This window comes from Artemia sp. Qi Xiang Cuo, chromosome 10 (assembly GCF_049724085.1).
Source record: "Artemia sp. Qi Xiang Cuo chromosome 10, ASM4972408v1, whole genome shotgun sequence".
Taxonomy (NCBI): domain Eukaryota; kingdom Metazoa; phylum Arthropoda; class Branchiopoda; order Anostraca; family Artemiidae; genus Artemia; species Artemia sp. Qi Xiang Cuo.
Genome location: NC_142803.1, coordinates 59,039,362 through 59,062,624, shown reverse-complemented (window position 1 = coordinate 59,062,624; position 23,263 = coordinate 59,039,362). Strand labels below are relative to the sequence as shown.

Genomic DNA, 23,263 nt, shown 5'->3' with positions numbered 1-23,263 from the left:
ATACTCAACTTAATTATAGTTAATGATATAGTAATGATAGGGTTTTATTGATAGCTGAACTACAAATTAAAAGAAAAAGACACCAGCTGGATTTGTTACATTAAAATATAATAAAGATCGAACTCTTCCCTATACTAACTTGCATACGCAACTTCACTATAGTTAAGATTACAGTATTTATATTATACATCATTATAGATTATAAAAGGTTCAAATGTTCGAAGATTATATTACATTAAGGAACAATCTGTAGCCCATAGTAAATGAAATAATAGAAAGAATCATTATATATATGATTATTTTAATTATATTTGTTAAGAAATCAAAATAAGTAAAAATTTCCCATGCTAGGAATTAAACTTGAGTCAACTAGGTGAGAGTTAGCTATCCCAAAACACTAGACCATGTAGGATATATTAGATTATCTGATTAATGAAATTCATGGTAGAGTGACATAAAATGCATTAATTTTTGGGGGTTTGAAAAAAATCTGATTTTTCAACTGAAACTAGATCAATTCCTTAAAATTGTAAGCAAAATAATTTTTTTAACAGCAAACTGCAAAAAAATTTCTCATATTTGAACAATAATTTTGATTTTTTAATTCGAACCAGAAAAATAGCCGAGAATTTGAAAATTGTCTTTTTTTTGGGTTCTAACTACTTGATTTTACATAAGCAATAATAAAGAAAATTCTAAAATACATTACATGTCCAAATCGTATGAAGAAGATGAAAGATCTGTTGCATCTTTTGATTTAAGTTCACTCATCGACACAGACGAATATTTAGAAATCAGAGAAAGAAAACTAGAAAATAAACCTACGAACAAAACATCAAAATTCAATAATGAAGATGATATTTCTATTTTATCTTTTAGTTTAGATTCACTAAATGACAAAGAACAATATTTAGAATGCAAAGAAAAAAAGTTAGAAAATATCTCTTGCAGCAAAAAAACTGAAGAAATGCTTATGATAAAATCGAATCAAATGAATCACTACAGAGTATGACGGAGGATAAAAAAAACGAACAAGCTGAAAACAAGATTGTAAAAGCGAAAACAGTAAAAAGGATGGACATAAGAAAGAGCAAGTCAAAAAGAAAAGATAAAGCTGAAACTGATAACGATGAAACGATTAATCCTTGTACAGAAACAGGAAAAATTAATTTAAAACAGAAAAAAACACGTTGGTACCATAATCTGAATCCTTTCTATTATTACAAAAAAGTGCTAGCAAAAGATAAGAAAGTTCAGAAGGGTGGAGAATCTAAAGGATTGCAAACAGCTGAAGTAACTGTATGGCTTGGGGATTTATATCAAATAAACGACAAAATTTATTTTTCACCTGCAATATCACAAAACAAAGATATTAAATCAGAAAATGATGAAATTAGTTCAACTACAAACGAAAATATGCAAAATCATGGAAAGCAAATTAAACAGTTAGAACCAATTGGTATAAGAAGTGACATTTAAAAGTAAAATAAAACGACCACTCAGTCAAATGATGATATCATCCCCTCGAAGGAAAAAAAGCGGAGAAATGTAATTTCTAACAACGATTTTCACTAAGCTGAAAACTTTTGGTTTTACTGTTAAAGGTTTTTGAAATGTTATAATGCCTTGTTAAAATAAATACAAATATTTTTGCAATTATCCATTTTTTGCTATTTCCAAATTTCAATGTCTATTCACACGCAGTTCATTCAAAGATATTTGATTATTACAGCAAATCTGATTTCTTACTCCGATTTCTACTAAGCTTCAAAGCTTTGTTTTTCTTTTTAAGGTTTTGGAATTGTTGTAATTCCTTGTTAAAATATTTACAGGGGTGTTCCAAAAGAAACAGTGCAGAAGGAATATGCTAATAACCCAAAGAAACAAAACTTACAAAAACATACTATATATTGCAAATATTCACAAATCTAATACCTTATCAACTAAAGTACGATTGAGGATTGACTCGTGCAGTAAGATATGATCTACAATAACTGTTGAAAGTGTGCGCCATTCACCTGCAGACATAAACGAGCGCGACGCTGCATGTTTTGAAAAACACATTCAAGTTCACCATGTTTGATGTTTTGAATAACACTTGTTGTTTTCTGCTTCAGTTCATCCGTAGTTCGAGGATTGTCTGCACACACTGAGCCTTTCAATTTCCCTCACAAATAAAAGTCAGGAGGTGTTAAATCCGGTGATCGAGGTGGCCACAAACCACGAGAGATCACACGATCCCTAAAGACATAACCAACTGCAGCCATACTGACACGAGCCGTATGTGCAGTTGCACCATTTTGCTGGAACCAGCCTTGTTGCTTTTCTTGCTCCGTCAGTTGATCAAAAAATGGCTCCAGGATGTTATGAATTTAACAATCAGATCTGATGGTGTTTTCAAAAAAGATATGTCCAATTATACGCCGCCTTGACAAAGCACACCAAACACCAACTTTTTGATCGTGGAGTGGCTTCTGAAACAGAGCATGAGGATTTATTGTAGACCACACTCTAGAGTTCTGACTGTTCATGTACCCGGACAAATGGAACCATGCTTCATCACTGAAGAATGTATGGTTTAAAATGTGTTCACCTTTCTCTAGAATAAAATTTTCAAACCACCGACAGAAGAGTACGCGTTTTTCTGAATCCTGAGGCTTCAGTTCATGAACAACATGCACTTTATATGGAAACAATTCAAAATTATCTAAATATAATATTTAAAATCTTTTGGGAAAACATTTTCACCTACATTTAAACATTTTAAATGTATAAATATCCTTTCTTGTGTTCAGTGCACAGTTTCTTTTGGAACGCCCTACCTTCTTGTCATTTTTGACCAAGGCCGTATCCAAGTGGGGGGGGGGGGGGTTAACTGGTTTGACCCCCCCCCCCCGAAATTTTTGACCGAGTCGAAAATTAGTCTTAAAAGTACCTGTAAAGACAAAACCACGGGATGTTAGACAAAGTCAATGTAAAAAATCGGATAAAACCCCCGGAACAAAAATCCTGGATCCGCTCTTGCTTTTAACCCTAAAAAAATTCCTAATTTTAAAAATCATATACAAAACAAATGCAATGATAATATTGACCTCAAAGAAAATAAAATAAATATATAAAACATAATTCTTTGTGACCCGTGGGATTAAGCCATGGCACACTAAAATAGCTGCACAGCCTTATCCAGAACTCTATCACCAGGTACATAGTGTTTTGATTTATCTTATATGTTGTTCACATACTTTTGACAAGGGAATTATAGTGACTGAAACAAAATTGTCTCTTAGTTTATAGCGGAGTAAATACAAGAATCAACACTCAAACATACAAAAGCACAAATACTTTTGCCATAACAAAATAAAATATTGCAGAGAAGTTATACCGCTAAAATTAAAATATCTGACTTGACCACCTCCGGTTTTTAGGCTGCTTGAATTGGTATATATGTAACAAGAAACTGTAAGTTGAACTTTTTTCAGTGTCACTAGTGTCAAATCGTTAGTGCTAAATAGTTTTTTTTTGTTATTATTGCGATAGGCCTATGACAAATGGTAGTACAATTACTTGAAAAATGATTAGCCTGAATTCTATGCCTTGTTATGAGTAAATGTTCTAGGCACAAATTGAATTTATGCCCATACATTGTAGTCACTTGTGGATAAAATCAAGTTTATGGCCATAACGCCAATTATGTACTCTGCGTGTAATCTAGTGAGCTGATAATGTTTCAATGATTGAATCATTTCAACCATCTAAATGATTTTATGTTATGCTCCGGTGGTATGGTAAGGTTTTCATGGAAACCGGGTTGCAGCGGTAGATAGCAACCTAGTAAGAGACGATCACGGCCAATGTTAAGAAATATAATAACCCATATCTCCTAAAAATAGAGTCAGATCAAAACAAAAAGTACACCATTAGAACCGCCATGTCAAAAAGTTCAATACAGAAAATTTTCTGTCCCTCGGCTTGAACAGTAAGGGAAATATATTGGCTTAAAAATCAAGAAAAGTGGTAGCTACTACAGCATTCTGTCTAAACGGAATCTTTTTTCTACAGATAGCTTGGCACTGGAACATCGTAGAGAGTTGTTCAATGACTCATTTTAAAGGAAATTAATGGGGTTAAAAATATTTTGTAATTAAAACAATTTTTTTTAATATAATTAGAGGTAACACTATCGCGTTGCCTATAGTAAAGACCATACGGCTAAAATGTTTTATTATTTTTTTTCCAGAGGCACTTCATGTGGAAGGGGTCGTCGTAAAAAATTCAAAAGGGAGCTCGTTCGATCGGAAATTGAGAGTTCTAGTGCCCTTTTTTAGAACCAAAATTGATTTAAAGGCAATGAACACCCCTTCTACGCCAACCATTTCCCCGAACACATCCAATCAAAGTTTTTAGGTAGCTATTTTGTTCTGCTTACTATACTTCCAGATAGAATTATGTTTTTGAGGAGGACAATCCTCCACAGCACTCAGCGCAAGGGTTGTAAGTTATGCCCTGGGGACATAAATGCTTTTTCTAAAAGGCTTTGTCGTAGAAACTTCAAAAAGGGCTCATTCGATGGGAAATTCAAAGGGCTAGTGTCCTTTTTAATACTTGATAGTGATTGGAGGGCAACTAACCCCCTCTCACGCCCACATTTTTCCTAAACACATCCAATCAAAATTTTGAAATAGCCATTCTTTTCAACGTGGTTGAAAATTCTTGAAATTAGGTCTTTGAGGATGGCAACCCCCCACAGCCCTCAAGACATTGGTTGTAAGTTATGCCCTGGGGGCATATAAGATTTTATAGAAAGCGTTGTCGTAGAAACTTCAAAAGGAGAGCATTCGATTAGAGATTTAAATGTCTAGTGCCCTTTTCAATGGTCGAGAGTGATTGGAAGGCAGCTAATACCCCTTCCACGCCCAGCATTTCCCCCAACACATCCAATCAAAATTTTGATATAGCCATTTTGTTCAACATAGTTGAAAGCCTTGGAAATTATATCTTTGAGCATGACAGTCCCTCCCAAGGTATTCTGGGCAAGGGTTAATAGTTGTTCCCTCGGGGCATATATGGTTCTAATGGAAGGAATGCTTGTATAAACTTCCGAATGTGTTCATTTCATTGGAAATTGAAATTTCTAATTCATTTTTTAAGCTCCAAAATATATTGGAGGGTAACCAGCCCCCCCCCACGCTCTTTTTTGCCAAATGCATGCGATAAAAATGTTGAAATAGCTATTTTGTAAAAAAAAGTTCAAAGATCATATAACAAAAACTCTGGTGTCGACACAAAACCCCCAGGAACCGGGGGCAGGCGTTGTAAGCTATACCCTGGGCGCATATATGGCTCTTATGGAAGGGATGCTCGTATAAATTTCAAAGAGGGCTTATTCGATTGGAAATTGAAAATTCTAGTTCACTTTTTAAGAGTTAAAAGAGATTGGAGAGCGCTTATTCACCCCTCCACGCCCTTTTTTATCAAACTCATCTGATAAGAACTTTGTGATAGCCATATTTTTAAAAATAGTTTAAAGACCATATAACAAAAACTCCGGGGTCTACACAGCCCCCCATGGCCCGAAGGCAGGCGTTGTAAGTTATGCCCTAGGGGAATATGTGGTTCTTATGGAAGGGTTGTGCGTAAAAACTTCAGAAAAGACTGTTTTGATTGGAAATTGAAAGTTCTAGTTCAGTTTTGAGAGTCAAAAGAGATTGGAGCGCAACTAGCCCCCCACGCCCCTTTTTCCCAAATACATCCGATAAAAATCTTGAGGTAGCCGTTAAGTTAAAAATTGTTCAAAAGTCAGATAACAAAAACTCATGTGTTGACACAACCCCCCCGACCCCAGGGGAAGGCGTTGTAAGTTATGCCCTAGGGCATATACGGTTTTTATAAAAGGGATACTCGTATAAACTTCAGAGAGGGCTAATTTGACTGGAAACTGAAAGTTCGAGTTAACTTTTTAATAGTCAAAAGAGATCCAAGGACAACTAGCCCCTCTCCCTCCCCATGCCTTCTTTCTCCAAACCCATCTGATAAAAAAAATTTAGATTGACATTTTGTTAAAAATAAAATAGTTCAAAGGTCGGATAAGAAAAACATAGGTGTCAATACAACCCACTAGGGCCCGGAAAAAGGCGTTCTATGTTAAGCCCTAAGGGCATGTATGGTTTTTATGAAAGAGATGATCGTACAAACTTCATAGAGATCTCATTTGATGGAAATTGAAAGTTCTAATTCACTTTTTAAGAGTAAAGATATTTAAGGGCAACTACCCCCCCATACCCTATTTTCTGTAAACCCATCCGCTACCAATTTTGAGAGTCAGTGTTTTAAACATTGTTCAAAAATTAGATAAGAAAACTCCGGTGTCAACACAACCCCCATGGCACAGAGGGTAGGCGTTGTAAGTGTTTTCCTGTGGGCGTGTACGGTTCTTATGAATAGGATGCTCGTATAAGCTTCAGAGAGGGCTCATTTGATTACATATTGAAAGTTTTAGTTCAGTTTTTAAGAGTAAAAAGACATCCGAGGCCAACTAGCTTTCCCCAAAACTCCATTTATTTTTTTCCCAGGTGCACTTCATATAGTTCATAAAACAAAAACTCCGATGTCGAAACAGCCCCCCAGGACCCGGGGGTAGGCGTTGTAAGTTATACCCTGTGGGCATATATGGTTGTTATGGAAGGTATGCTCGTATAAACTTCATAGAGGGCTCATTTTATTGGAAATTGAAAGTTGTAATTCACTATTTAAGAGTCAAAAATGATCGGAGGGCAAACAGCATCCCCCCACACTCCATTTATTTTTTTTACAGACGCACTTCATATAGAAGGGGTCGTCGTATAAATTTAAAAGGGGGCTCATTTCAAAGGGTGTTTAAACTTTTTTCACTTTGATATTGTTACTTTGATACCAATTTGGATACTTTGATGAAGATTTGATTTTTTTTTAAGTTCGATTTTGAAATAAGGAATTCTTTAAAACTTGAAACTTTTTGCAATCAAAACGAATAAAAATTAATTAAAAATACTTTAAGAAAAATAAGTTTTTCAAAGAAAGTAAAGGCCATTTTAAGCTTAATCTCAGCAGTTAATATTCAAACTCAAAACGACCAGACATTACTATTAAAGAATAAATGAAACCCAAAACGAAAGGAAATTATATAAACAATAATAGGAAAGAACATACATCAAATAATAATATAAATGAATAAATGGATCTTAAAGCGAGTAATGCTTAAATTGAATATGAAAATCAAGGTTAAAACGAAAAAAAATATTTTGCTATTGAAGTATAAATGAAAATTAAAACGAACAGAAATTAAATAAACAATCAATGCAAACAAACATCAGTAGATATTAATGTAAATAAATAAATAAATCTTAAAATGAGTGGAACTTAAATTGAATAGGCAAACACAGCTTTAAACCAACAAAGATCACTACAAAAAAGAGTTTGGGCGTCACCTTCATCTCTCGCTGTAAAAGTCTAAGGCCTATTGCGTTCATTGGCGCTTTACTGAAAAATATATGCGTCTAGAACAGTCTAGGAAAGTATAAACAACGTCGAATTGAATATTTGCAATATAATGATATTAGTTGTTGAAAGATCCATCAGTAAAATAATTTATTTCACTCTAATTTTATTTTTATTTTCAATGCTGTAAAAACTGGAAAATAGAATAATTGTAATATAATTCATTTTCAGTGAAGCGCTTATGACGCAATAGGCTTTTGGTTTTTATTTACAGATAAGGAAGGGGGCAGTATCCAATCTTTTGTTTGCAGTGAAATTATATTTGTCTTGAACAACTTTAGAAAGAACTAATAAATTAAACTGAATATTTGATGTATAATGATGTTAATTGCTGAAATCTCATCAGTTCAAAATTTTACTATAATTCTAATGCTTATTTTCAATATTAAGTACAAAAGAAAATATTTTTAATAAAATTGGTTTTCAGTAAAGCGCCGATGACGCAGTAGGTCTTAGACTTTTACAGTGAGAGGAGGGTGCGATTAACAAACTCTTGTTTACAGTGATTTTTGTTCGTTTCAAGCTTGATTTGCATATTCAATTTACAATGCAAACAATAGTAATCGATTGTTTGCCTGTTATTTCAAGCAAATTTATGGTCCTATGTCAATTTTAAATTCTTGGTCAACCTTCTTAAGACCATAGGCGGGCGGGCGTGCCTTGTTTGCCTCTCATTACAGGCAATAGGTTGCATAGGTTGCATCAAGACGCTGGGTAATTGTAGACAGAGAAAATAATTGAGAGGCAAATGTTTAAATGGCTGGGGCACGGGTAAATGGCAGGAGTATGCATGACTCTTATTGGACACATACTTGTCAGGTTAGTTATTGTTATTTTTGTTGCATTGTTATTTTGAATTGAAGTTATCAAGTATTTTGCAATAGGTTGCATAGGCTGCATCAAGACGCTGGGTAATTGTAGACAGAGAAAAGCCAAGACAGATAGTCCAATTAATTGAGAGGCGAATGTTTAAATGGCTGGGGCACGGGTAACTGGCAGGAGTACGCATGACTCTTAGTGGACACATATTTGTCAGGTTAGTTTTTGGAAAGGCATACCGGCCTAAAGTCTTAGGCATGCTGATAAAGAATTCAAAAATTGACATAAGACTTAGATTGCCTTTAATGAGAGGTAAACAAGGCACGACCTCCTATGGTCTTAAGAAGGTTGACCAAGACTTTAAAATTGACATAGGACCATAAATTTGCTTGAAATAACAGGCAAACAATCGTTTAAAGCCATCTTTATCTTTCAAATAGTACCTATTCGTTGCCTAAGCTTACTCCTTCTTTCACTGTAAAAGTACTTAAAACTTTACTGAAAACTATATGCGTCTTGGACAGTCTTGGAAAGTATAAACAACATCAAATTGAATAATTGACGTATAATGATATTAATTGTAGAAAGATCCATCAGTTCAAGAATTTATTTCACTTTAATTGTATTTTTATTTTCAATGCTGTAAGAACTGGAAAAGAAAATATTTGTAATATAATCAATTTTTAGTTAAGCATCAATAACTCAGCAGGCTTTTGGTTTTTATTTAAAATTAGGAAAGGAGGCACTATCCAAATACTTTTGTGTATGGAAACTATAATCATCTTTAACAACTTTAAAAGAGCTAATAAATTAAACTGAATATTTGATTTATAGTGGTATTAATTGCTGACAGCTCATCAGTTCAAAATTTTCCTATAATTCTAATGTTTATTTTCAATATTAAGTACAAAAGAAAAGATTTGTAATAAAATTGGTTTACAGTAAAGCGCCGATGACGCAGTAGGTTTTAGACTTTTACAGTGAGAGGAGGAGGCGATTCACAAACTCTTGTTTACAGTGATTTTTGTTCGTTTCAAGCTTGAGCTGCATATTCAATTGACGTTTCACTCGTTTTAACATTTATTTATTCACTTACATTAATATCTATTGTACGTTTGTTTGCATTGATTGTTTATTTAATTTCTGTTGATATTAAGTTTCAATTATACTTCAATAACAAAATATTTTTTTTCGTATTAAGCTTGATTTTCATATTGAATCTAAGAATTAATCGCTTTAAGATCTATTTATTTATTTATACTATTATTTGTCGTATGTTTTTTCCTATGATTGTTTATTTAATTTCTGTTCGTTTTGGGTTTCATTTATTCTTTAATAGTAATTTCTGGTCGTTTTGAGTTTGAATTTTAACAGGTATTTTTATCTGCTGAGCTTAAGTTTAAAATAGCCATGACTTTTCTTTGAAAAACTTATTTTTGCGGAATTTTTTTTTAAATTAATTACATTAAGGAACGAACTGTAGCCCATAGTAACTGAAATAATAAAAAAAAATCATTATATAGATGATTATTTTAATTAGATTCGTTAAAAAATTATCATAAGTAGAAATTTATCATACCGGTAATCGAACTCAAGCCAACTGGGTGAGAGCCAGCTATCCTAACCACTAGACCATGTAGGATATATCTGGGTTGCAGCGGTAGCTAGCAACCTAGTAAGAGAAGATCACGTCCCATAGTAAAAAAATTAAATAACCTACAACTCCTAGGAATTGAGTCAGATCAAAAAAAGAAGTACACTATTAGAACCGCCTTATCCGAAACCCTTAAATGAGAGTTTCGTTATCCATATTTTTCTTGTACAACAAGGAAAATATATTGGCTTGAAAATCAAGAAAAGTGGCTGAAACCACAATATTCTGCAAGTACGGCATCTTTTTGATTTCTGTTTTGTTTCTCTCTATACTCAGCATGCTAGGCACTGGAAAATCATAGAGAGCTTTGTAATGGCTTATTTTAAAGGAAATTTCTATATCTAGTGCCTTTTGTAATTGAAAATTAAATATTTTTTTTAAAAACAGAAACAATTCTGACAAAAAAACTGTGTTTTCATGTATAAGCTTGATGAATGAATCGTGTAGATTATAGCCAAATATGACGTAAAAAGTGAATGCAATACTTATACACGCTTATATAGCGTGTATATAATATATTAAGGAACGCTTATATAGCGTGTACACGAAATACATAAGGACAAGAATCTATTTCTTACGAAAAACTGCTTTGTCTATAACACTGTAGTAGAAAGAATTATTTTTAATATGATAAAAGGCATTTTGATATACGTTTGTGAAATGTAGTAACTATTTTAGGGTTTTTAACAATGAAATTTGTGATCCAGGTTTTAGCAGTAGCTAGCAACCTAGTAAGAGACGATCACGTCCAATGTTAAGAAATATAATAACCCATAACTCCCAAAAATAGAGTCAGATAAAAAGAAGAAGTACATCATTAGAACCACCGTGTACGCCATTAGAACTGCATTTTCCAAAACCCCTATCTAGGAAACTTTCTGTTCCCTGGCTTGAACAGCAGGGGAGATATATTGGCTTGCAAATCAAGAATAGTGGCAGCTATCGCAGCATTCTGCCTAAACGGCATCTTTTTTCTCTTTTTTTCTTTTCCACAGTTAGCTTGGCACTGGAACATCGCAAGGAGTTGTTCAATGGCTCATTTTCAAGGCCTTGTTGTTCAAGGAAGATAGTAAAAAATTAACTCAAGTCTCTATTCACTGAAATGTTTTGCATATAGAGCAACATCAGAGATTGGTGATCCGGGTTGCAGCGGAAGCTAGCAACCTAGTAAGAGACGATCACGTCCCATAGTACAAAACGAAATAGGCCATAAATCAGAAAACTAGAGTCAGATCAAAAAAAGAATTACAGTATTAAAACGATCTTGTCTAATACCCCTATATAAGAGACTAATGGTTCCTTGGCTTGAATAATAAGAAAAATATATTGGTTTGAAAAATCAAGAAAAATGTTTGCAACCACGATATTCTGCACCGATGGCATCTTTTTTTCCGTTTTTTTTTCACCTCAACTAGCTCAGTACTGGAAAATCATAGAGCTGCTTAATAGCTCATTTGAATGTAAATTGATGTATTTAAAAACCTTTCATAATTAACAAAAATAAATTCGAAAACAAAATTATAATTTTGACAAAAAACCGCATTTTCTATAGCTCTATAGTAGAAAATATTATGCTTGCCTCCTGGAACCGAATTTTTTTGGCTTGACTCTTAGAGCGCTTATCTTTATATCTGGGTTGCATCAGCAGCTAGCAACCTAGTAAGAGACAACCACGTCCAATGTTAAGAAATATAATAACCCAAAACTCCTAAAAATACAGTCAGATCAAAACAAAAGTACACCATTGCAACTGCCTTGTCCGAAACCCATATATAGGAAACCTTCTGTCCCTTGGATTGAACAGCAAGGAAAACACATTGGCTAGAAAATCACGAAAAGTGGCAGCTACTACCCTATTCTGCCTAAACAGAATCTTTTTTATCTTTTTTTTGTTTTCCACAGATAGCTTGACAATAGAACATCGTAGCCAATGACTCATTTGAAAGGAAATTAATGGGGTTAAAAAACTTTTGTAATTAAATAAATTTATTTTAAAATAGAGTCAATTTTTTTACGAAAAACTGCATGTTTCATGTTAAAGATTGATCAATGACGTGATACTCGTAGTTTGTAGCCAGGTTGTCTCTTACTATTCTAATTAAGAAAAGCCATAGGCTTTTTCCTGTTTGTAATTTCACATCAAACAAAAACATTTATATTAGAGAACAACCAGATTAATATTAAGTTCATCATATTTTTTGTCTTTCCGTTAATTAATAAGAGATGATTTTAATACAAATAATAATTTATTTTTAACCCACATCATATACAAAAATGATAATCGTGGAGTATCAAGAAAAAAGTAGATAGCGCATTACAGACATGAGCACATAAAACTTAAAAACTTCGCAAGAGCAGAGTAACCAAAGAAACGAAAAACGTTGAAGATACAAAAAAAACTATTTATTATAAATAATAGACCAAGACTTAATACAGCGGACCAGGACTTAATGGAGCATCATTTAATAATTTAGAACTTTGAGACATGATAATTTAGAAATTTAGAACATGAGATTCTGATTTCTATACCATGGAGGCAGATACAATAGGAAGCGGGTAAACCGGAAATAATATGAATGCAGTGATCTGATGTCTTTTTGGTGAAAAATAGGGTAAATTCCAGTCAGAGACAAAACCGAATGATCTGTAAAAATCAAATATAATTTAGCAAGAGACTTTTTATTGTATCTACTTCGATTTGCAACAATTTTAGAATAACTTAACTGAATTTTCTTCTGGCAATCAGTGACGACAAGCTTTCGGAAAGATATTAGTGTTTTACTAACATTGATACCCAGCCACCGGAAAGAAGGAACCGACGGCCTAGAAAAGATCCACAAACTAGAGGGGTCATATTATTACTAATAAATGAGAGATATTCACTCTTCGAAAGAGTAAGAGAAAGTCCAATGGTATGAAGTTTAGATGCTATTTTTGAGACAGACAGGGAAACCGAAACCCCTGTTTTAGTCCTACTGATCAAAAAGATATCATCTGCATAAGCAAGATAAGAGATGTTAACGGATTTAAGAATGCAAGTGGGTGGGATAGAAAAAAGATCCAGATGATATACAAAATTCAAAAATAAAAGGAGAAAGGACGGCACCCTTCCGGACCCCAAGCCTTACTGGAATTCTGCTTTCGGAAACACTCATATCCGTTTTTATCCGCAAAAAAAAAATTGGAATACCAATACCTAAGAAGAAAAATTACCGAAATGTTAATACCGTGACTAAAAAGGGACTAATAACTTGGGAATGGGTAACAGTGTCAAAGGCTTTGGAAAGATCCAAGGCACTTAAATATAACTCCAATCCATGTTTAGTCCCCTCAGTAAGAACATTGGCCAAAACTCGATATGCTTGCTGGCAACCTACCCCAGCTGAAAACCCGATCTGTTTTTCACCGAATTTTGCCAAGATTTAATTATAATAAAGAACGAATATTTTACCGATTATCTACTAATAACCATATATGACGTAATAAGTGACATGACGTAATATCTAAAACCTATTGTGTACTAATAACCATATATGACTTAATGAGCGACGTGACGTAAAAATTGAAAAAAATAATTTTTATTTTATTTCCGTTTTTAGTTCACAATCGCTAAAGTTATAAACTGCAAAAATATTTATGGTGTCTGAACAATAGTTTTAATCTTTTAATTTAGACTAGAAAAATACCGGAAAATTTAAAAATTAGTTTAATTTTTTGTTAGGTTCTTGATACTTGATACATGACATAAACATTCAACTAATGGTTACATAATGGTTTCAATCAAGCAAGCTACACGCAAGTTAAAAAAACAGTACTACCAAAAAAACAGAGATAGCATCTTGAAAAGAGAAAAGCAAAGGTATTCAACCGACCAGGCGTATTGAGATGCGAAAATTGATAGTGACAAACAGCGTTATTATAATGATGTAGTTTATAGACATGCAAAAATTGAGTATTTATATTATGACAATTTATCCGGGTTGCAGCGGTAGCTAGCAACCTAGTAAGAGACGATCACGTCCAATGTTAAGAAATATAAAAACCCATAGTTCCCAACAAAGGAGTCAGATCAAAACAAAAAGTACACCATTAGAATCCGAGTTGCAGTGGTAGCTAGCAACCTGGTAAGAGACGATCACGTCCAATGTTAAGAAATATAATAACCCATAACTCCTAAAAAAAGAGTCAGATCAAAACAAAAAGTACACCATTAGAATCGCCTTGTCCGAAATTCCTATAAGGGAAACTTACCACCCTTAGGCTTGAATAACAAAGAAAATATATTGGCTTGAAAATCAAGAAAATTGACTTTAACCACGTTATTCTCCACAAAGTTTATAATAAAGAACGAATATTTTACCGATTATCTACTAATAACCATATATGACGTAATAAGTGACATGACGTAATATCTAAAACCTATTGTGTACTAATAACCATATATGACTTAATGAGCGACATGACGTAAAAATTGAAAAAATTAATTTTAGTTCAGAATCGCTAAAGTTATAAACTGCAAAAATATTTTTGGTGTCTGAACAATAGTATTAATCTTTTAATTTAGAATAGGAAAATACCTGAAAATTTAAAAATTATAAATAAAGGACCGATATAGTTAAGCATACATGGTATTTGTCAATTAGGTTCTTTTATAAAATTATCCATTATTATGTAAAAGGCAGTAATTTTTGGGGGGTTTTAACAAAAAATTTATTTGTTAAATGAAGCTAGAATAATTCCTGAAAATTTTACATATAATAATTTTATTTAACAGCAAACTGCAAAAATATTTATGATGTATGAGCAATAATTTTAATTTTTTAATTCAAACCAGAAAAATTCCTGAAAATTTTAAAATTATTATGGTTTTAATTTCGCCTAAAGTGACTCGATACACCATTTTATCGGATGTAAATCATAATATTTCCCATACCAGGAATCGAACATGAGCCAACTGGGTAAGAGTTTACAGTAAATCCGGGTTGCAGCGGTAGCTAGCAACCTAGTAAGAGACCTTCACGTCCAATGTTAAGAAATATAAAACCCATAGTTCCTAAAAAAGGAGTCAGATCAAATTCAAAAGTACACCATTAGAACCGCCTTGTCCGAAACCCCTGTATAGGAAACTTTCAGTCCCTTTGCTTGAACAGCAAGAAAAATATATTGGCTTGAAAATCAAGAAAAGTGGCAGCTACTACAACATTCTGCCTAAACGAGATATTTTTTTCTCTTTTCTTTCTTTTCCACAGATAGCTTGGCACTGGAACATCGTAGAGAGTTGTTCAATGGCTCATTTTAAAGGATATTAATTGGGTTAAAAATCTATAGTAACTAAAATAAATTATTTCTAAAAGAGAATAAATTTTTCCACCAAAAACTGCATTTTCGATGTCTTTTCACACTGCAGTCTTTCAAACATAATCGTATACCAGCGGTAAGATTTGAACCCACGCCTCCGAAAAGACTGGTGGCTAACACCAGTGCCTTGGACCACTCGGCCAAGCTGCCTCTCATAAATAATATATATGTGAATCTGGGTTGCAGCAGTAGCTAGCAACCTAGCAAGAGACGATCAGTCCAATGCTAAGAAATATAAAAACCCAAAACTCCTAAAAATAGAGTCAGATCAAAACAAAATTATATTAAAGGACGAACTATAGCCCATAGTTACTGGAATCCGGGTTGCGGCGGTAGCTACCAACCTAGTAAGAGACGATCACGCCCCATAGTAATTACAGTAAATAAAATAAGATTATAGTTGCTCTGGGTTGCAGTGCTAGCTAGCAACCTAGTAAGAAACGATCAGGCCCCATAATAAAATCTAAATTAACCCATAACTCTTAAAAAATCCGGGTTGCAGCAGTAGCTAGCAACCTAGTTAGAGACGATCACGTCCAATGTTAAGAAATATAAAAGCCCATAGCTCCTAAAAAAGGAGTCAGATCAAAACAAAAAGTACACCATTAGAACCGCCTTGTCCAAAACCCCTGTATAAGAAACTTTTAGTCATTTGGCTTGAACAGCAAGGGAAATATATTGGCTTGAAAATCAAGAAAATTGACTTTAACCACGTTATTCTCCACAAACGGCATATTTTTTCCTTTTTTTTCTTTTCCACAGATAGCTTGGCACTGGAACATCGTAGAGAGTTGTTCAATAGCTCATTTTAGAGGAAATTAATTGGGTTAAAAATCTTTAGTAACTAAAATAAATTATTTCTAAAAGAGAATAAATTTTTCCACCAAAAACTGCATTTTTGATGTCTTTTCATGCTGCAGTCTTTTCAAAGATATTTGATTTTTGTACATCCTGGTTGCAGCGGTAGCTTGCAACCTTGTAAGAGATGATCACGTGCAATGTTAAGAAATATAAAAACCCATAGTTCTTAAAAAAAGAGTCAGATCAAAACAAAAAGTACACCATTAGAACCGCCTTGTCCGTAACCCCTATATAGGGAACTTACTGTCCCTTGGCTTGAACAGCAAGAAAAATATATTGGCTTGAAAATCAAGAAAATTGACTTTAACCACGTTATTCTCCCCAAACGGGACATTTTTTTCTCTTTTCTTTTTTTGTATCCAGAGATAGCTTGGCACTGGAACATCGTAGAGGTTTGTTCAATAGCTCATCCTAAAGGAAATTAATTGGGTTAAAAATCTATAGTAACTAAAATAAATTATTTCTAAAAGAGAATAAATTTTTCCAATAAAAACTGTATTTTTGATGCAGTGACGTCATAATTACTATATAAGAAACATCAAAACTGTAAATGGTCTCATTCATGAATACATAATGGTTAGATCAAAGAAAGCTACACGCAAGTTAAAAAATCAGTACTGAAAAATCAAGAAAAGTGGCAGCTACTACAATATTCTGCCTAAACGGGATATTTTTTCCAGAGATAGCTTGGCACTGGAACATCGTAGATAGTTGTTCAATAGCTCATTTTAAAGGAAATTAATTGGGTTAAAAATCTATAGTAAATAAATAAATTATTTCTAAAAGAGAATAAATTTTTCCACCAAAAACTGCATTTTCGATGTCTTTTCACACTGCAGTCTTTCAAACATAATTACTTTAAAGAATCCGGGTTGCAGCGGTAGCTAGCAACCTAGTAAGAGACGATCACGTCCAATGTTAAGAAATATAAAAACCCATAACTCCTAAAAAAAGAGTCAGATCAAAACAAAAAGTACACCATTAGAATCGCCTTGTCCGAAATTCCTATAAGGGAAACTTACCGCCCTTTGGCTTGAATAACAAAGAAAATATATTGGCTTGAAAATCAAGAAAATTGACTTTAACCACGTTATTCTCCACAAAGGGGATATTTTTTTTTTCTTCTTCTTTTAAACAGATAGCTTGGCACTGGCACATCGTAGAGAGTTGTTCCATTGCTCATTTTAAAGGAAATTAATGGCGTTAAAAAATTTTTGTAAGTGAAACAGTGTATTTTTAAATATAATCGGTTTTTTACGAAAAATTGCATATTTTATATTAAAGATTAATCAATGACGTCATAATCATATACCAGTGGTAGGATTACCAGTGGTAGGAACCCACACCTCCGAAGAGACTGATGACTAACACCAGCGCCTGGGACCACTCGGCCAAGAAAAATATCCCACAAACGGGATATTTTTTTCTTTCTTCTTCTTCTTCTTCATTTCCACAGATAGCTTGGCACTGGGACATTGTAGAGAGTTGTTCAATGGCTCATTTTAAAGGAATCCGGGTTGCAGCGATACCTAGCAACCTAGTAAGAGACGATTACCTCCACTGTTAAGAGATATAAAACCCCCAACTCCTAAAAAAAGAGTCAGATCAAAACAAAAAGTACACCAGTAGAACCGCCTTGTCCAAATCCTCTATAAAGGAAACTTACTGCCCTTTGGCTTGAATAACAAAGAAAATATATTGGCTTGAAAATCAAGAAAATAGACTTTTACCACGTTATTCTCCACAAACGGGATATTTTTTTCTTTCCGCTTGATTTTCCTGCTCAGCTAGCTGGGCACAGGAAAATCATAGAAAGCTGTATAATAGCTCATTTTAAAGGCAATTGCAGCATCTAGTGCCTTTTGTAATTAAAAATAAAATACTTTTTAAAGTAGATTACAGTAAAGAACGATCGCTCATGCATAGTAACTGATATATGGTGGTTCCAGAGGTAGTTACTTGTGGTTCATCTCTTACTATTTCAAAGAAGAAAAAGCCGTAGGCTTTTTCCTGTTTGTAATGATATAGCATAAAACGAAACCCAAGTTGTAACTGACGTCATCCTGGTTGTTATAGTAAAGAACGAACTCTTGCCCTTAGTTACCTACTATGTCATGTCAAATTAGCTAATTAATATCATCTAATTTTGTTTAAAAATAATTCCCACACCGGGATTCGAACCCAAGACAATTAATTGAAAGCCAACTACCCTAAACCACTAAACCATATGAGATATATATAGAAAGCTAATTAATTGTTTTATGATCTCTTATAGCATAAATTCCATCGGATATAGCTGAAACCTAGTAAAGAACAAACCACGGCACATAGTAACTATTTCCGGGTTGCAGCGGTAGCTCGCTACTTAGTAAGAGACGATCACGTCCAATGTTAAAAAATATAAAAACCCCTAGCTCCTAAAAAAAGAGTCAGATCAAAAAAAAAGTACACCATTAGAACCGCCTAGTCCAAAACCCCTATAAAGGAAACTTACTGCTCTTTGGCTTGAATAACAAAGAAAATATATTGGCTTGAAAATCAAGAAAATTGACTTTAACCACGTTATTTTCCACAAACGGGATATTTTTTTCTTTTCGCTTTTTTTTCTCCTCGCCTAGCTGGGCACTGGAAAATCATAGAGAGCTGTATAACAGCTCATTTTAAAGGAAATTGCAACATCTAGTCACTTTTGTAATTAAAAATAAAATAGTTTTTAAAGTATTTTATTTTTAATTACAAAAGTAATTAATTTTGCAGAAAATTGTACCTTCTTTACTGAGTTACCTGTAGTTTTTATAAAATCATATTACTTTCATAACAACATTTTTTACTATCCGAGTTGCAGCGGTAGCTAACAACCTAGTAAGAGACGATCACGTCCAATGTTAAGAAATAAAAAAAACCATAGTTCCTAGAAAAGGAGTCAGATCAAAACAAAAATTACACCTTTAGAACCGCCTTGTCCGAAACCCCTGTATAAGCAACCTTCTGTCCCTTGGCTTGAACAGCAAGGGAAATATATTGGCTTTAAAATCAAGAAAATTGACTTTAACCACGTTATTCTCCCCAAACGAGATATTTCTTTCTTTCTTTCTTTTGTTTCCAGAGATATCTTGGCACTGGAACAACGTAGAGGGTTGTTCAATGGTTCATCCTAAAGGAAATTAATTTGGTTAAAAACCTTTTGTAACTGAAATAAATTATTTCTAAAAGAGAATCAATTTTTCCACTAAAAACTGTATTTTTGATGCAGTGACGTCATAATTACTATATATAATAAACGTCAAAACTGTAAATGGTCTCATTCATGAATACATAATGGTTAGATCAAAGCAAGCTACGCGCAAGTTAAAAAATCAGTACTACAAAAAAAAACAGAGATAGTAATTACATAAAGGATCGATGTGGTTCATTATAAATTATAATTACAGTAAAGATCGAAAATTACAGTAAAGATCGATCTCTCGCCCATGGTATTTGATATATGGTGGTTCAAGAGGTAGCGGCCAGCTATCCAGATTTCAGCAGTAACCGGGTTTCAGAGGCAGCTGCAGCCCAGATTCTCTTTCCCAGTTTATGACACAAACAAGTAATTTGTTATTATGTTATTTTGTTTATTAGTTATTGGCACTGGAACATCGTAGAGGGTTGTTCAATAGCTCATCCTAAAGAAAATTAATTGGGTTAAAAATCTATAGTAACTAAAATAAATTATTTCTAAAAGAGAATAAATTTTTCCACCAAAAACTTCATACTTACATTTAAAGACGATCACTGAAATAACAAACAATTGTATACATTGGAATTAGTTAGCTACTTGATTGTTTGAGGTTCGTCTCTTACTATTTAAAAGAAGAAAAATCCGGGTTGCAGCGGTAGCTAGCAACCTAGTAAGAGATATAATAACCCATAACTCCTAAAAATAGAGTCAGATCAAAACAGAAAGTACACCATTAGAACCGCCATGTCTGAAACCCATATATATAGGAAACTTTCTGTAGCTTGGCTTGAAAAACAAGGGAAATATATTGGCTTGAAAATCAAGAAAAGTGGCAGCTAATACAGCATTCTGCCAAAGCGGCATCTTTTTTCTTTTTTTCTTTTCCACAGATAGCTTGGCACTGGAGTATCGTAGAGAGTTTTTCGATAGCTCATTTTAAAGGAAATTTCTAGATTTCGAACCAATTGTAATTAAAAATATTAAATAGAATCAATTTTTTACGAAAAACTTCATTTTTCATAGACCAAGACCCAGACTAATAACTTACTTGAAAACGATAGGTTATATGCTTTCGATTATATTCCCCTAAAAGTGTGTAAATTTTCATGCACTTATGCCATTATTAAGAGCATAAAAGTACCTGATAACTCAACTGCAAAGGTAGTGGAAAAAGTGGAGGAATTACAGGTGAAGATTGGCACCGTGGTTTTATGGACTGACTTAAAAGTCTATCAGTAAGAACCCCAATAAGTAAAAACCTATGACGGACAACTGCTTTCAACTGTCACAGTGTAGGAGCTTTCTTTAACAACCTGGATTGAGGCCTATATAAACACATGTTCAGACCACAAGGCATTGGCAGTTTTGACGAATCAGGTATGAGAAAATCCACAAGCCTGGTAAAATCATTGCACAGCGAGGTCAGAAGTAAGTAGGGAAGGTCACGTCAGCAGAAAGAGGTCAGTTGACCACGATTTATGCTGGTGCTAATGTATTGGGAACACAATCCCTCCTTTACTTATTTCCCCACAAAAACAGTGTCCAGAAATTTTACTCAGGGGAGCTTTACCAGGAACCATTATGATCAGCTCAGACAATACTTCTGGCTAAATGATTACAGTAAAGATCGATCTCTCGCCCATGGTATTTGATATATGGTGGTTCAAGAGGTAGCGGCCAGCTATCCAGATTTCAGCAGTAACCGGGTTTCAGAGGCAGCTGCAGCCCAGATTCTCTTTCCCAGTTTATGACACAAACAAGTAATTTGTAATTATATAGGCCAAGTAATTATATAGGCCACTTAACTATAGTATAGGTTAGTAAATCACTGAAATAACAAACCATTCCATACATTGGACTTAGCTACTTGATTGTTGGAGTTTCGTCTCTTACTATTTAAAAGAAGAAAAAGCCGTAGGCTTTTTCCTGTTTGTATTTATAGTTAAAAAACGAACTCAAATCCAAAGAAACTGAACCCTGTGATTCATTCATATTATCTTCATTATTTTAGCTAGAATGTAAATAAACAAGTTTCTTTTTTAAATTTTAAATTGAAAAGATAGTGCTTTTAATTCAACATATTAAAAGTTCTCCCCAACGGGGAATCGAACCCCTTCTCTCAGGTAACAAGTGGGTATGCTTACCATTAGACTATTTAAGACTTATAAAAATAAAAGTTACATATAAGATATGATAATAATTTTTTAATCCGGGTTTAATATTAATCCGGGTTGCAGCGGTAGCTAGCAACCTAGTAAGAGACGATCACGTCCAATGTTAATCCGGGTTGCAGCGGTAGCTAGCAACCTAGTAAGAGACGATTACGTCCAATGCTAAGAAATATAAAAACCCATAGCTCCTAAAATAGGAGTCAGATCAAAACAAACAGTACACCTTTAGAACTGCCTTGTCCGATACCCCTGTACAGTAAACGTTCTGTTATTTGGCTTGAACAGCAAGGGAAATATATTTTCCGGGTTGCAGCGGTAGCTAGCAACCTAGTAAGAGACGATCACGTCCAATGTTAAGAAATATAAAAACCCATAGTTCCTAACAAAGGAGTCAGATCAAAACAAAAAGTACACCATTAGAACCGCCTTGTCCAAAACCCCTCTATAATAAACTTTCTGTCCCTTGGCTTGAACAACAAGGGAAATATATTGGCTTGAAAATCAAGAAACTTGACTTTAACCAAGTTATTCTCCCAAAACGGGATATTTTTTTTCTTTCTTTTCCACAGATAGCTTGGCACTGGAACATCGTAGAGGGTTGTTCAATGGCTCATCCTAAAGGAAATTAATTGGGTTAAAAATCTATAGTAACTAAAATAAATTATTTCTAAAAGAGAATAAATTTTTCCACCAAAAACTTCATACTTACATTTAAAGACGATCACTGAAATAACAAACAATTGTATACATTGGAATTAGTTAGCTACTTGATTGTTTGAGGTTCGTCTCTTACTATTTAAAAGAAGAAAAATTACAGTAAAGATCGATCTCTCGCCCATGGTATTTGATATATGGTGGTTCAAGAGGTAGCGGCCAGCTATCCAGATTTCAGCAGTAACCGGGTTTCAGAGGCAGCTGCAGCCCAGATTCTCTTTCCCAGTTTATGACACAAACAAGTAATTTGTTATTATGTTATTTTGTTTATTAGTTATTATGCAAACTGCGAGAATATTCATGATGTCTAAAAAATAATATTATTTTTTTAATTTCAACTGCAAAAATACCTGAAATTATAATAAAGAACGAGCTCTTGCCTATAATAAATTGCACAGACAACTTAACAATAGTTCAGATTACAGTATTTATATTATGAAAAAGCAAAAGGTATGAGAAAAACTGCAAAACTTGGTAAACTGAAAAATTATTTAGGATGTTTTAGTAACAATTTCACTTTATGAAAAGAAAGTAGATACATTCCTAACAATGTTTAAATGTTCACATTAAGGGACGATCATTGCAATAACAAACCATTGCAGTCTTTGGACTTAGTTAGCTACTTGATTGTTTGAGGTTCGTTATTATAATAAAGAACGACCTCTTGCCAATACTAAATTATATAGGCCACTTAACTATAGTATAGGTTAGTAAATCACTGAAATAACAAACCATTCCATACATTGGACTTAGCTACTTGATTGTTGGAGTTTCGTCTCTTACTATTTAAAAGAAGAAAAAGCCGTAGGCTTTTTCCTGTTTGTATTTATAGTTAAAAAACGAACTCAAATCCAAAGAAACTGAACCCTGTGATTCATTCATATTATCTTCATTATTTTAGCTAGAATGTAAATAAACAAGTTTCTTTTTTAA

At 33.6% G+C, this 23,263-nt stretch overlaps 1 pseudogene; it reads left to right on the top strand.

The window, feature by feature from the left end:
- The first annotated feature begins 1,008 nt into the window (after positions 1–1,008).
- LOC148947960 (protein adenylyltransferase Fic pseudogene) overlaps positions 1,009–23,263 on the top strand; it is a 35,907-nt pseudogene continuing 13,652 nt past the window's right edge.